The sequence below is a fragment of the Stegostoma tigrinum genome, chromosome 21 (assembly GCF_030684315.1).
Source record: "Stegostoma tigrinum isolate sSteTig4 chromosome 21, sSteTig4.hap1, whole genome shotgun sequence".
NCBI lineage: Eukaryota > Metazoa > Chordata > Chondrichthyes > Orectolobiformes > Stegostomatidae > Stegostoma > Stegostoma tigrinum.
In genome coordinates this window covers 45,407,409-45,424,380 of record NC_081374.1, presented here as the reverse complement: position 1 = coordinate 45,424,380, position 16,972 = coordinate 45,407,409, and positions in this window count along the sequence as shown.

The following is a 16,972-nucleotide window of genomic DNA, read 5'->3' as shown; positions in this document are numbered from 1 at the left end:
GATGTGGTGGAGGAGAAGGAATTGGGAATAGGGGATGGCCTTTTTACAGGAAGCTGGGTGAGAGGAGGAATATTCTAGGTAGTTGTGGGAGTCGGTAGGCTTAAAATGGATGTCAGTTTCTAGGTGGATGCCAGAGATGGAGACAGAGATGTCAGGAAGGAGAGAGAGGTGTCAGAGATGGTTCAAGTAAATTTAAGGTTGGGGTGGAAGGTGTTAGTGAAGTGGATGAACTGTTTGAGCTCCTTGTGAGAACAGCCAAAACAGTCATCAATGTGACGGAGGAAGAGATGGGCGATAGGGACAGTGTAGCTTTGGAAGAAGTATTGTTCCATGTACCCTACAAAGAGGCAGGCATAGCTTGGGCCCATGTGGGTACCCATGGCCATCCCCTTTGTCTGCAGAAAGTGGGAGGAATTAAAGAAGAAGTTGTTGAGGGTGAGGACGAGTTCAGATAAGCAGATGAGGGTGTCGGTGGAAGGGGACTGGTTGGGTCTGCGGGACAGGAAGAAGCGGAGGGCCTTTAGGCCATCTGCGTGGGGAATGCAGGTATATAGGGACTGGACGTCCATGATGAAAATGAGGTGTTGGGGACCAGGGAATTGGAAGTTCAAGAGGAGATGGAGAGCGTGGGTGATGTCTTGGACGTAGGTAGGGTGTTCCTGGACCAAGGAATCCAGGTAGGTGGAGATAGGTTCGGTAGGGCAGGAGCAGGCAGAGAAATGGGTTGACCAGGGCAGTCAGGTTTGTGGATTTTGGGAAGGAGATAGAAGCAGGCTGCGGGGTTGGGGAATGATGAGGTTGGAGGCTTTGAGTGGGAGGTCACCTGAGGTGATGAGGTTGTGGATGGTTTGGGAGATGATGATTTGGTTTTTGGGGGTGGGGTTATGATCCAGGGGACGGTAAGAGGAGGTGTTGGAGAGTTGGTGCCTGGCCTCAGTAATGTAGAGGTCAGAGTGCCATATTACAACTGCGCCTCCCTCGTCTGCGCGTTTTATGGTGCATGTGGGATTGGATCAGACGGCTGTACGTTCTGCAGGGAGAGGTTGAAGTGGGTGAGAGGGGTGGAGAGATTGAGGCAATCGATGTCTCAACAACAATTAAAGACAAAGAGGTTGAGGGAGAGTAGGAGGCCTTGGGGTGGTGCCCAGGAGGAGGGGGTGCGTTGGAGGCAGGAGAAGGGCTCAGTAGAGGGAGGGTCAGTCTCACGATTAAAGAAATAAGGGCGGAGTCGGAGGCAGCAGAAAAACTGTTCAATGTTCAAACGAGAGCTATATTCATCGATGTGTGGGTGGAGAGGGACAAAGGTGAATCCTTTATTGAGGACTGACCATTGGTCCTCAGTGAGGGGGGAGGCCTGGGGAGATGGTGAAGACTCAGCAGGGCTCAGTGTTATTGTTTTGTGACCTTACACGAGAGAAAATTACATGAGAAGGAAATTGCTATACCTGTACACAGAAAGTTTGTGTTATCCAACTGGCGTCCACTATTCATCAGTAGTGTTACAACCAATTCGTGTTAACGACATGCATTATCACAAAACTACCTGTATGTATCTTAAATGGAGAAGCTTTTATTTTCAAATAGTAACTCCTAGTTCTAGATCCTCTGAGCAGACTGTTTCACACAGTTTTGAAGAACACACCTAGTCCCTCCAGAGTCTTGGACAAGATTTATCCCACAAGTATCCTAATTAAGGCAGATCAGCACAATTTCATTTGTGCAACTTCATGCAGACTTGAGGAACAACACCTCATTTTCTACTGAGGCAATTTACAGCCTCAAAGTCTCAATATTTAATTCAAAACAGATTGCATAATGATGCTCCTCCATTTTCCTTACATTCTGTCTTCAGACTGACAGCCTTGTTTTGTTTGTGTCTTTCTTACTTTGCTGTTAATGGAAAGAGCTTATTCTCTCCTATTCACATTTTAATTTACCCCCATTTTTATATCGCCTTTTCTTTCTCCACCATTCACAACCCGTTAGTCTTCTGCATTGGGTCTCTTCCTCTGTCAAAAGCATATGTAAAAATGTTCTGACAGCTTTCAGTTCTGAAGAAGTCAGACCACACTTGAAAGGTTAACTCTGTTTCTGTCTCCACAGATGCTGCCTGACCTGCTCATTTCTCCGGCATTTTCTGTTTATTTGTTCCATACATATTGGCTGCTGTGTGTACTATGTTAGAACAATGATGACACTTCAGACGTATTTAATTCAAAAGCATTTGGGTCCTTAGGACACGAAAGGCATGTGCTCCCTTTCCTCAATATAGCAATCTAAGGAACATCATGACTGCTGAACAGAAGCAGAATTCATAAGTGCTATTTTTCAACAAGCCAATTAACTGGAGAAACCTTGGGATTCATACCCTTCTGGTTTGAATTCTTAATAACTCTGTTCCCAACCATCTGGATCCACCTGAAGTACAGAACAAGAGAAGAGAATCCAATAATTACTGAGATTCTGAGAGTTAGGAACTCAGTTGAGATCTTTTAAAAGTTATGTTCATTATTCTCATGTTTTTATACAGTGGATTTCCATGAATACAATACAACTAATCAATATACATTGCGCATGACCTTGAATGCCTGGATTCTTATCACCATTAAAGTGACTAGCAGACACTCAGACAGCAGAATCAAACACATAATCCAGCAGAAAAGAACCTTCCCCCTTTTTTAGAGCAGGCCTATTGCAAATAGCTGTTTGAATTTGTGTTAGCCCCTCACATTCTGTATCCCTTCCCAGGTGTACTTAACAACTTGCAGAGCACTGGCTGTATGCCAAAGCCATGGGAATGAGCAGAATGCAGACTGTATTAGGAAGAATAGATATCCATTTATCATGTAGTCTAATCCCCTCACTCTTATCTGGGTTTTGCTCTTTTTTTTGGTGCTTTTGTGTGAAAGTGAACACTAGGTCACTGGTATCGTTTGTGTTGTTTGGCCAATTTCAGAGGCACTCTAAGTAACTTCACAGAGGCCAATGTCTCATCACCACAGGGGCGGCACAGTGGCTCAGTGGTTAGCACTGCAGCCTCACAGCGCCAGGGACCCGGGTTCGATTCCAGACTCAGGTAACTGTCTGTGTGGAGTTTGCACATTCTCCCCGTGTCTGCGTGGGTTTCCTCCGGGTGCTGTGGTTCCCCCCCACAGTCCAAAGCTGTGCAGGCTAGGTGGATTGGCCATGCTAAATTGCCCGTAGTGTTCAGGGGTGTGTGGATTATAGGGGGATGGGAGGGTGGGTAGCTTCAAGGGGCAGTGTGGACTTGTTGGGCCGAAGGGCCTGTTTCCACACTGTAGGGAATCTAACTGGAATCTAATCGAGAAACCAAGTCACCCTTTATTTACACATGGAGAATCCTTGACACTGATCCAGCTTCTCAGAGCCAGCTGCCAGATTGAACAGAACCTCTGATTCTACTGTTTAAATCTGTCAGCCAGGGCTCCCTGATTGGATCAGATTTGTAGCCTACACCAGGGAACTCATATTCCATGAGGTCCACCTGGCTCCCTCATGACAAACACTACACAGTCCAAAGGCAAAATTCATTTGAATGAATGACCAAAAAAAAGGGGTCGACCAAGACGTAAAATTTGCAGTTTCTCATCTTATTGGTTAAACAAAATTAAAAATTAATAGGGAGAAAATAAAATTTGAGGTAAATGTGCAAGTAATTTCAAGAGAGAAAGCAAGAGCTTCTTCAAGCATATAAAAAGGAGGAGAAAAAACAAAGTGATCACAGGCCCCCAAGAGAATGAGGCAGGGGCAGTAATATCGGGGAACCAGGAGATGGCAGATGAGTTGAGCAAATTGCTTACATCAGTTCTCACAGCAAAGACAGTATTGGAATTCCCAAATTTCCAAATAATTGAGAAGCGAAAGGAAGAGAGGAAATAAATGCAATTGCTGTCACTGGAGAAAAAAAGCCAGGGAAGCTAATGCGACTGAAGGCTGTTAAGTCCCCTGGGATGCATTCTAGGATATTAAAGGAAACAGCTACAGAGTCAGCGAATGAACTGGTAGTAATTTTCCAGGAATTCTTAGGCTCTGGAGAAGTCCCAGAGGATTGAAAAACTGCCAGTGTAACACCTTAATTTCCAAGAAGTAGAGGTGCTGGTGTTGGACTGCAGTGGGCAAGGACAAATATCACACAATGTACCCCGTTCTTATGAGGGTGTCCTTCAGCACCTTCAAGTGTCCATTGCATTCCTCCTCACCTGAACAAATCCTGTGTATGCGTAGGGCTTATCCGTAGGGGGAATTTGTACTGGCAGATTTGTAATTGCAGATGCATTCTGTTTTGCTCAAAAAGCACACAATTTGTCAACAGTCAATGTGGCATTTTATAAATTCCTACTTTGGAAATAAAACCAATCTGTCTCCCAGTCGATATACATCCAGATTCTAAACAAGTCCTCATACCTAAAATGCATTGTCTGACCTGGGATGTCACCTCTGGTATACTGAAGGAACAGATAAACCCTTTAGTTATCTCAGGGCACTGACTGGAAAGAAATTTGGGATTTTGCATATTAATCCTTTCAAACTGATTAAAGAATTAACAGCCGTTTTAAATTTGTTCAACACTGCATCAGTTCAATGGCCCTTTGATCTTTTGCTTATACATTCTGTGTCTGATGCCACCTTTCTCACTGACACCTGTAGAAGGAGTGAGACTCCGAAATCTTGTATCTTCAAATAAACCCATTGGACTATAACCTGGTGTTGTGTGATTTTGGACCATAATTTCCAAAGGAAATGACATAGTAAAGGGCAATTTAGCACAGTTAGCTTAATGTTTGTTACTAGGAAAACATTAAAGACGTTGAACACATAAATTATAAAAGATTTAATAGCATGGCATTTGAAATGCATAATATAATCAAGCAGAGTCAGCTTGGCTTCATGAAGGGAAAGCAGACCCTATAATCATGCTAAAATTCTTTGAGGAGGGAACAAACATGAAAGATAAAAGGGAAGCAGTGGATGTAATATATTTGGATTGACCATACATTAATACTTTGCAAAATAATAGGCCATGGTGTTGAACATAATATATTAGCAGAGGACTCACAAACTAAAAGAAGTTAGAGAATTGTGATAAGGAGGGCATTTTCAGGATGGCAGCCTGTATCCAGTGGTGTGCCAAAGGGCTCAGTGCTGAGGCCACATTTATTCGCAACATTGGTGACTTCGATGGGAAAATATGTGATGGCCCAGTTAGCGGATGACACAGAACTGAGTGGGAAAGCAATTGATACGGATGACACAAAGCGTCTGCACAGGGAGATAGAGAGATGAAGTGAGTGGGCATAAGCAGGGGAGATGGAATCTAAAGGCAGACGGAATCTTTTCGCTCTCACCTTAAACTTCTGCCCTCTAATTTTGGACTCTGCTGCTCTGGGGAAAAGCCTTGACTATTCACTCCTATCCATGCCCCTCATGATCTTGTAAACTTCTATCAGGTCACTCCTCAGCCTCTGATACTGAAGGGAAAATGGGTCCAACCTGTTCACCCTCTCCCTTTCATTCAAACTCTCCAACCCTAGCAATATCCTTGTAAGTCTTTTCTGAACACTTTCAAGTGTCATAACTTCTTTCCTCTGGAACCCAGTATTCCAAAGGCAGCCTAACCAATAGCCTGTACAGCTGTAACATGACATGCCCAAATCCTATACTCAATGCACTGACCAATAAAGGCAAGCATTCCCAATGCCCACTTCGCTCCATGTTTTTCTGCAATTCTACTTTCAAGAAACAATGGGCCTGCACTCCAAGGTTCTTTCTTCAGCAATTCTTCCAGAATCTTACACTTAAGTGTATAACCCCTGCCTTTATTTACCTTAGCTGGAGCACTGTGAACAGTTCTGACCCCCCTATCTGAGGAAAGTTATACTTGCATTGGAGACAGTTCAGAGAATGTTCACTCGGCTGATAATGGTATGAAGGGACTTTCTTATGAGAAGAGATTGGGTAAATTGTACTCATTGGAATATAGAACAATGAGATGTGACTATATTTGAAATATACAAGATACTCAGGTGACTGGACACTGCCAATGTGCAAAAGATTGTTTCCCCCGTCAGAGGAATTAGGACCATAATGTCAGAATCAGGAGTTGAACATTTAAGATAGAGATGAGGAGGACTTTCTTCTCTGAGAGGATAGTGACTCTGTGGAATTTTTTATAGCTGTTGTAGCTGGAAATTTAAGCATATTTAGGGCTGAGATTTTAATCAGTCAGGGAATCAGGGTTATGGGGGGTAGGGGCAGTAAAGTGGAGTTAATTTTGTTCACCATCTGTCGTACTGAAAGATTGCACTATAAATTTCGGACATGAACCAAGACTTTTCAACCGTAAAAGAAGAAATCAGTTTTTTGAATGGAAGGGGAGAGGTGGATACAAAACTGTTTGCAATCATAGTGACATGGCTTATGCAGGCCCGAACTGAGGCTGTGTAATATTATAGTTGTATGGCAAGAAGAACTGAAGAGAAATGGATCATTTGAAGAGACAATTTCTCACAAAATTGTTTTGAATCATGAAAGGGGCAGTTTAATATCACTAAAAGCAGAGTTTGACAGCATTTATAAATGGTTAGTTGATGAACAGTTGGAGATCAACAGCCCAGACAACACCAGAGAAGGACTAGAATCTCAGTAGATGAGCAGCTGCCTGCATTAGCAGTGATTATGGAAAAACTGTTTGTCAGATGCCCATATTTCAGCAAATGTTAATCTTAGCTACTTTTCAATTATATAGTTGCATAATCCTCCAACCAAAGGCCATATTCTAGGTCAGTGAGACTGTCAAATTAATGTATTCTTCCCCAGCTTCTCTCACACTATTATGATCTTCACCAAATTGATGTTTGCCATATAACACTACAAAGCTACAACAAATGTTCTCAGGGACCTATAACAAAACACCACTCGATCAAGGCATTTGTCTGCTCGTGTCTCAGATTTTATTACATCTGCTAAACAAAGACAACCATTTCAAATCCTAACTTTTAAGTGTCATCCCGCCTCCTTGACCTGTCCGTCCTCCCTGGACTGACTATCCCCTCCCTAACGCCCCACCTACACTCACCTTTACTGGCTCTAACCCCACCTATTTGACCTGTCTGTCTCCTCTCTACCTATTTTCTCTTCTATCCATCTTCTATCCGCCTCCCCTCTCTCCCTATTCATTTCAGAATCCCCTTCCCCTCCCGCATTTCTGAAGAAGTGTCCCGACCCAAAACGTCAGCTTTCCTGATCCTCTGATGTTGCTTGGCCTGCTGTGTTCATCCAGCTCTACACCTTGTTGTCTCAGATCCTCCAGCATCAGCAGTTCCTATTATCTCTGTAACAATTTTAATCCCGCTGCGAAGCCTCTGCTAAGGACGCCTACCCTGAAGAAGTTACCCTCCTCCCTCTGGAAAGACCTCAGCGAATCTCTATCCCACTGCAACCCTCTCGTAATCTGTTTGGCCCCAAAACTGCTTGACCATGTCCTGAAGCAAATCAGGTATACAGCCACATTTCCTTTTAATATGTTTTGTTTTACTGACACATTCTTCATTTTCTGGAACTTGCCCAGGTATCAGCAAACTTGGATTGATAACTTTCCCACCTGTGATACGGATTCCTTATTTAATCAGCACTTGCTGGTGCTGTCCTGCATTGGAATTTCATTAGTTTAAGTAATAGGTTATTCTTTTCATCCACTTCATACTAATCAATGTTAATTATTGCATTGATACGACCTGATTTGCCAAGTATCTAGCAACTTCAGTTATTTCTACCTGTTGCAGCAGGAAAAAAAAGAGCTAAACAATGCAGCAATACAAGCAGTTTATTGTTTTCAAGAATCATAAATTTTGGAGGAACTCAAGAGTTTACCAAAATAAAACATCTCTCAAACTATCAAAAATACATAATCTTCTTGAATTGAAATCAGGAAATGTAAACAGAACAAATCAGTTAACAGAAACACTGGATTTTAGTGGAATGGAGAGATCAAATTGCTTTCAGATTAATTCTGCTCTGGTCCTTTGCAAATTCCATTCCAATTGCAGCAATGGTGTGAAATCCAACTTCAGTGCTTTGATGCTGTTATTGTGGTATGAATTCAACTCATGAAACACCGCATGGCCTACAAATTCATTTAAAATATTTATCTTTTCAAAAGTTTTTTCTCCCCTTTCCTGTTTTTGGTTCTGTTTAGTGGAGATGCATTCCAATGTGATTCCAAGAACTGTCCTCTCCATTTACACTGAACAAAACATTGAAGTTAAGTCAGATATTTCTTTCACCTTTTGTAACTTGTGAACACTGTGATAAACTTAAGGAAATTGCTTTAAAGTTTAACAGAAACTTTTCAAAGTCGATACAACCAGACAATTGCTAGAGAGATCACAATCCCAAATTATAAAAACCTTCTAACTCACTTTAAATGTCACTGTCAAGTTTTGTGAATCTTCAGAACTCGGTATTTAACTTGAATTATTAACCACAATACAGACAATGCAAGTTAATTACAGATTATCAAGTAACCCGAAATGCATTGTTCATAATTATTTATCTCTTTTCACAGATAAAGGTGCAGTGATACTGGGCAGTTGAAGGGCTCCTACGTATTCAGCAATTCTTCCAGAATGAAGACTCCCATTCTGATCACAGTCCTCCAGAGTGACAGGGGTCTCTGTGGCCGAAGTTGAACAGCTGGAATTCCAATGGCTGGAAGCAGGTTGCGTACTGTGTTGGCAATTAGTATAATGCTTTCTGGCTGAGCCTGTCACAACACAAGTGAACTGTTAGCATTTTAAACTGAGTTCACTTCCATTAAATACATTTAAGATTCATTCTGCTCACAGTCACATGTTCAGAAATATCTGGTGCACTTAGATGCCCATTGACAGTTTTTCTATTGGGTCAATGCAGGAAAATCTATTTTTTTCACTGGGTCTCGAGATTGCAAGGTACGAGTCCAGTTTGTCAGAAGCAGTCCCATTAATGGCAAGAGGAATTTAGGATTGATGTAGACTAGGGATGGACAATAAATACTGGCCAGCCAGCAGTACCCACATCCCAAAGATGAATTTTAAAACAAGTAACGATTTCTGTTTGTGTTATTATAATATAGTGTATTTTGAAAATAATGTTTACTTGTAAAATTCACAAAGGATTTTATGGAATGGTTCCCAGAAGTCAAATGACTAACCTTGTGGACTTTGGTTGATATCATGGCAGGAATATTTATCTCAGGGAGGAGTCACAGTTGACCATTCGAAAACCATAGAGTCAAAAAGATATACAGCATGGAAACAGACTCTGCAGTCTAACTCGCCATGCTGACCAGATATCCTCACTTAATTTAGACCCATTTGCTAGCATTCTAGATGCAGGAACTGAGGGCATTCTGGCTAAGTTTGCAGTCGATGCAAAGATAGGTAGAGGGACAGGTAGCATTGAGAATGTGGTGAGGCTGTAGGAGGATTTGGACAGGCTAGGAGAGCGGGCAAAGAAGTGGCAGATGGAGTAGAACGCGGGAAAGTGTAAGGTCATGCACTTTGGCAAGAAGAATAGAGGTATAGGCTATTTTCTAAATGGGGAAAAAATTCAGAAGTCTGAAGTGCAAAGAGACTTGAGGGTTCTAGTCCAGAATTTTCTTATGGTAAACCTGTAGGTTGAGTCAGTAGTTAAGAAGGCAAATGCAACTTTCGTGGAATTCATTGCCACGGAGCGCAGTGGAGGCCAGGACGTTAAATGTCTTCAAGGCAGAGATCGATAAATTCTTGATCTTACAAGGAATCAAGGGCTACGGGGAGAGTGCAGGGACGTGGAGTTGAAATGCCCGTCGGCCATGATTTAAATAGCGGAGTGGACTCGCTGGGCCAAAAGGCCTTACTTCCACTCCTATGTCTTATGGTCTTATGGTCTAACTTTTGCATTTATTTTGAGAGGGCTTGATTGCAAAAGCAGGGATGTACTTCTGAGGCTGTATTAAGCCCTGGTCAGGCCACATTTGGAGTATTGATTTCAGTTTTGGGCCCCATATCTCAGAAAAGATGTACTGGCCCTGGAGCAGGTTCAGAGGAGATTCATGAGAATGATCCTAAGAATGAAAAGCTTAACATATGAGGAATATTTGAGGACTCTAGGTCTACACTTGGTGGAATTTAGAAGGATGAGGGGTGATCTAATTAAAACTTACAGAATACTGAATGGCCTGGACGGAGTGGATGTGGGAAGATGTTTCCATTGGTAGGAAAGGCTAGGACCCGAGGGCACAGGCTTAGAGTAAAGGGAAGACCTTTTAGAACAGAGATAAGGAGAAACTTCTTTAGCCAGAGAGTCTTGAATATATGGAATTTATTGCCACTGAGGGTTGTGAAGGCCAGCTCATTGAGTATATTTAAGACGGAGATAGATAAGTTCTTAACATTGAAGGGTATCAAAGATTACGGGGAGAAAGCAGGAGATTAGGGTTGAGAAACTTATCAGCCATGATTGAATGGTGGAACAGACTCAATGGGCTGAATGGCCTAACTTCTGCTCCTGTGTCTTATGGTCTTATGTCTCAGTTGGCCCATATCCTTCCAAACCCTTCTGCTTCATGTACCCATCCAGATGCCTTTTAAATGTTCTAATTGTACCAGCCTCCACCACTAGCTCTGGCAGCTCATTCCGTACATACATCACCATCTGCATGAAAACATTGCCCCTTAAGTCCTTTTAAAATCTTTCCCCTCTCACCTTAAACCTATGCCCTGGCAACATCCTTCGCAATCTTTTCAGAACGCTTTCAAGTTTCACAGCATATTTCCTCTAGCAGGGAGAACAGGATTGTACGCATTATTCCAAAAGTGGCCCAATCAATGCCGTGGACAGCTGCAACAGGAACTTCCAACTCCCGTACTCAGTGCACTCACCAATAAAGGGAGGCATACCAAATGGTTTCTTCACTGTCCTATCTACCTGCGACTCCACTTTCTGCGAACTATCAACCTGCACTCCAAGGTCTCTTCACTGTGGCTCAGTGGTTAGCACTGCTGCCCCATAGCACCAGGCACCTGGGTTCAATTCCACCCTCGGTCGACAGTCTGTCTGAAGTTTGCACATTCTCCCCGTATCTGCGTGGGTTTCCTCCAGGTGCTGTGGTTTCCTCCCACAGTCCAAAGATGTGCAGCCTCAGGGGATTGGCCATGCTAAATTGCCCATAGTGTCCGGGGATGGGTCTGGGTAGAATGCTCTGAGGGTCGGTGTGGACTTATTGGGCTGAAAGGCCTATTTCCATACTGTAAGGATTCTATGATCTATGATCTCTGACTCCCCAGGACATTACCATTAAGTGTGTAAGTCCTGGCCCGAGTAGCCTTACCAAAATACAGAACCTCACATTTATCTAAATTAACCTCCATCTGCGACTCCTCCACCCATCTGCCAATCTGGTCCAGATCCCATTGTACAGTGAGCTAATGTTCTTCACTGTCCACTACACCATCAATTTGATGTCATCTGCAAAGCGACTAACCATACCTTCTATATTCATATCCAAATCATTTATATAAATGACAAAAAGCAGTGCACCCAGCAATGATCCTTGCAGCACACCACTGGACAGAGGCCTCGAGTCCAAAAAGCACCCTGTACTCACAGGGTGCTCGAACAGTTCATCCACTTCACCAACACCTTCCACCCCAACCTTCAGTTCACCTGGGCCATCTCCAGCACATCCCTCACCTTCCTGGACCTCTCAGTCTTCATCTCAGGCAACCAGCTTGTAACTGATGTCCATTTCAAGCCCACCGACTCCCACAGCTACCTGGAATACACCTCCTCCCACCCACCCTCCTGCAAAAATTCCATCCCCTATTCCCAATTCCTCCGCCTCCGCCGCATCTGCTCCCACGATAAGACATTCCACTCCCGCACATCCCAGATGTCCAAGTTCTTTAAGGACCGCAACTTTCCCCCCACAGTGATCGAGAACGCCCTTGACCGCGTCTCCCGCATTTCCCGCGACACATCCCTCACACCCCGCTCCCGCCACAACCGCCCCAAGAGGATCCCCCTCGTTCTCACACACCACCCTATCAACCTCCGGATACAACGCATTATCCTCCGACACTTCCGCCATTTACAATCCGACCCCACCACCCAAGACATTTTTCCAACCCCTCCCCTGTCAGCTTTCCGGAGAGACCACTCTCTCTGTGACTCCCTTGTTCGCTCCACACTGCCCTCCAACCCCACCACACCCGGCACCTTCCCCTGCAACCGCAGGAAATGCTACACTTGTCCCCACACCTCCTCCCTCACCCCCATCCCAGGCCCCAAGATGACATTCCACATTAAGCAGAGGTTCACCTGCACATCTGCCAATGTGGTATACTGCATCCACTGTACCCGGTGCGGCTTCCTCTACATTGGGGAAACCAAGCGGAGGCTTGGGGACCGCTTTGCAGAACACCTCCGCTCAGTTCGCAACAAACAACTGCACCTCCCAGTCGCAAACCATTTCCACTCCCCCTCCCATTCTCTAGATGACATGTCCATCATGGGCCTCCTGCACTGCCACAATGATGCCACCCGAAGGTTGCAGGAACAGCAACTCATATTCCGCTTGGGAACCCTGCAGCCATATGGTATCAATGTAGACTTCACCAGTTTCAAAATCTCCCCTTCCCCTACTGCATCCCTAAACCAGCCCAGTTCGTCCCCTCCCCCCACTGCACCACACAACCAGCCCAGCTCTTCCCCCCCACCCACTGCATCCCAAAACCAGTCCAACCTGTCTCTGCCTCCCTAACCGGTTCTTCCTCTCACCCATCCCTTCCTCCCACCTCAAGCCGCACCCCCAGCTACCTACTAACCTCATCCCACCTCCTTGACCTGTCCGTCTTCCCTGGACTGACCTATCCCCTCCCTACCTCCCCACCTACACTCTCTCCACCTATCTTCTTTACTCTCCATCTTCGGTCCGCCTCCCCCTCTCTCCCTATTTATTCCAGTTCCATCTCCCCATCCCCCTCTCTGATGAAGGGTCTAGGCCCGAAACGTCAGCTTTTGTGCTCCTGAGATGCTGCTTGGCCTGCTGTGTTCATCCAGCCTCACATTTTATTATCTTGGAATTCTCCAGCATCTGCAGTTCCCATTATCTCTGTACTCACACCCTTTGTTTCTTACCTTTCAGCCAATTTTGTCTCCAATTGGTGAGTACCCCCTGTATTCCATGTGATCTAACCTTGCTGATATGTCCACTAAGCAGAACCTTTTAGAATGCCTTGCTAAAGTTCACATAGACAACTTCCACCTCTCTGCCTTCATCAATATCCATTCCCAACGGTAATCGTATTCAACCAAGATCCCCTGGAGTTGTGAATATCTCTTCCTAGCTTTCAACAACCTGACAATGAAAACCATCTCAGCTAACGGCTGAAACAATTAGAAGTTAGTTAGAAACAAAGAAACAAAGAAACCTACAGCACAGGAACAGGCCCTTCAGCCCTCCAAGCCTGTGCCGATCAAGATCCTCTGTCTAACCTGTCATCTATTTTCTAACAGTCTCTGTCCATTTGTTCCCTGCCCATCCATGTACCTGTCCAAATATATCTTAAAAGACGCTAATGTGTCTGCGTCTACCACCTCCGCTGGCAACGCATTCCAGGCACCCACCACCCTCTGTGTAAAGAACTTTCCACGCATGTCTCCCTTAAACTTTCCTCCTCTCGCTTTGAACTCATGACCCCTAGTAATTGAGTCCCCCACTCTGGGAAAAAGCTTTTTGCTATCCAACCTGTCTATACCCCTCATGATTTTGTAGACCTCAATCAGGTCCCCCCTCAATCTCCGTCTTTCTAATGAAAATAATCCTAATCTATTCAACCTCTCTTCGTAGCTAGCACCCTCCATACCAGGCAACATCCTGGTGAACCTCCTCTGCACCCTCTCCAAAGCATCCACATCCTTTTGGTAAATGTGGCGACCAGAACTGCACACAGAACTCCAGATGTGGCTGAACCAAAGTCCTATACAATTGCAACATGACCTGCCAACTCTTGTACTCAATACCCCGCCCAATGAAGGAAAGCATGCCATGTGCCTTCTTGACCACCCTATTGACCTGCATTGTCACCTTCAGGGAACAATGGGCCTGAACACCCAGATCTCTCTGTTCATCAATATTCCCTAGGACTTTTCCATTTACTGTATAATTCGCCCTTGAATTTGATCTTCCAAAATGCATCACCTCGCATTTTGAACTCCATCTGCCATTTATCTGCCCAACTCTCCAGTCTATCTGTATTCTTCTGTAATTTCTGACAGTCCCCTTCACTATCAGCTACTCCACCAATCTTAGTGTCATTAGCAAACTTGCTGATCAGACCCTCTACACCTTCCTCCAGATCATTTACATATATCACAAACAACAGTTGTCCCAGCACAGATCCCTGTGGAACACCACTGGTCACAGGTCTCCAATTTAAGAAACTCCCTTCTACTACTACCCTCTGTCTCCTGTTGCCCAGCCAGTTTTTTATCCATCTAGCTAGCACACCCTGGACCCCATGTGACTTTACTTTCTCCATCAGCCTGCCATGGGGAACCTTATCAAACGCCTTACTGAAGTCCATGTATATGACATCTACAGCCTTTCCCTCATCAATCAACTTTGTCACATCCTCAAAGAATTCTATTAAGTTGGTAAGACATGACCTTCCCTGTACAAAACCATGTTGCCTATCACTGATAAGCCCATTTTCTTCCAAATGGGAATAGATCCTATCCCTCAGTATCTTCTCCAGTAGCTTCCCAACCATTGACGTCAGGCTCACCGGTCGATAATTACCTGGATTATCCTTGCTGCCCTTTTTAAACAAGGGGACAACATTAGCAAGTCTCCAGGCCTCTGGGACCTCACCTGTGTCTAAGGACACTGCAAAGATATCTGTTAGGGCCCCAGCTATTTCCTCTCTCGCTTCCCTCAGCTACCTGGGATAGATCCCATCCGGACCTGGGGACTTGTCCACCTTAATGTCTTTTAGGATACCCAACACTTCCTCTTTCCTTATGTCAACTTGACCTAGAGTAAGCAAACATCTATCCCTAACCTCAACATCCGTCATGTCCCTCTCCTTGGTGAATACTGATGCAAAGTACTCGTTAAGAATGTCACCCATTTTCTCTGACTCAGCACATAACTTTCCTTCTTTGTCCTTAAGTGGACCAATCCTTTCTCTAGTTACCCTCTTGCTCTTTATATATGAATAAAAGGCTTTGGGATTTTCCTTAACCATGTTTGCCAGCAATATCTCACGTCCTCTCTTAGCCCTCTTAATCCCTTTTTTTTTCAGATTCGCTCTACATTCCCGATATTCTTGCAAAGCTTTGTCTGTCTTCAGTCGCCTAGACCTCATGTGTGCTTCCTTTTTTCTCTTGGCTAGTCTCACAATTTCACCTGTCCTCCATGGCTCCCTAATCTTGCCTTTTCTATTCCTCATTTTCACAGGAACATGTCTCTCCTGCACTTTGATTGTAGGCTAAAAGAGTATCTTTTTTATTCACTTGTAGGTCCTGAGTGTCACTGGCTGGGCCAGCATTTATTGCCTATCTCTTGCTGCCCTTGGGAAGGTGGTGGTGAGCTGCCTTCTTGAACCAGTGCAGGCTGCATGCAGTTGGTTGACCCACAATGCTGCTTGGGATGGAATTCCAGGATTTTCACCCAATGATAGTAAAAGACCAACAGTATATTTCCAAGTCCAGATGGTGAGTGGCTTAGAAGGGAACTTGCAGGTAGTGGTGTTTCCGTGGATCAGCTGCCCCTGTCCATCGAGATCTATGTGGTCCTAGTGCCGAACATGGCAGCATGATTCGCTAGTGTGGGAGCCATAGCCATCTTAATCTTTGTTCTGTGTAAGACAGTTTGTGATCAACCATTTTGTGTCATATATCTTGAAAAGAACCCAGACAACTTCAGAGAAAAGTTCTCAGTCAAGGGGAACAGACATTAATGTAGGTGTTAATGTGTGAGTTACTCCTAATATCATACACTACTGAGTAGACAAATGAGAAGGTGTGGAATACATGATGGCAGAGATGGTGCAAGAAAGGAAGACTTTAGAATCCGCGGCATTGGGACCAGTACTGAGGAAAATGACATAAGTTAAACAGATACACCCATCAGGACCAAGACACTCACAGTGGGATTTAGTCATTCTGTTGGAGAAGGCTTCAAATAAACAAAGCAGTGGCATGGAAACCTGATTGTAGATTAAGAAGAGAAAGATGAATATTTGGAAATGGAAGGCAGAAACCTAGTAAACAGTTAGATCAGAACTGTTGGGCCTGGACTATCCAACTAATCTCTCATCTGAACCTAACTATTTCCAAAACTATTTACCCCCATCCCGAAACCTGACTCTGCCTTGCATCCAGATCTGATGATTCCACTTACCTGGCTACTCCTCGCGACAGTGTTAACCCCACGGATCTGACTGCACCCTCTCCTCACCCAAAAATTTCACTACCCTTTCCAAACTGACCCAGCTACCACCTCTGGCCTGCCTAATCATCCCAATCTGGCCTGCCCCAGAATACCCCTGACCTGACCTCCCCCTCACCCTCTTGCATCCCTCAACCACCCCACATACTTACTGCTTCATCTACCTCCTCCCCTCACTGACATCCCCAGACATCCTTCCATCTTCCTTCTTACTGTCAGTCATTTTGTTAGACTGGATCTTCTTGTAATGTGGTGCCATTAAAAAGGGAGTGTCCTGTCTTACCCCCAGTTCTATTCCACTCAGGCAGAGTTTTCCCAGGAACATCATGCTGCACTTTTCGGTTAAATCCAGAGTTGGAAGTCCCCATTGAAATGCGCAACATTTGGGGAAATTTTCAAGTGGAAGCATTACTGCTCCTCAGAACATCAAGTCCAAGTCACTTCATCTACCACTTGTCCACTTCATGAATCTGTCTA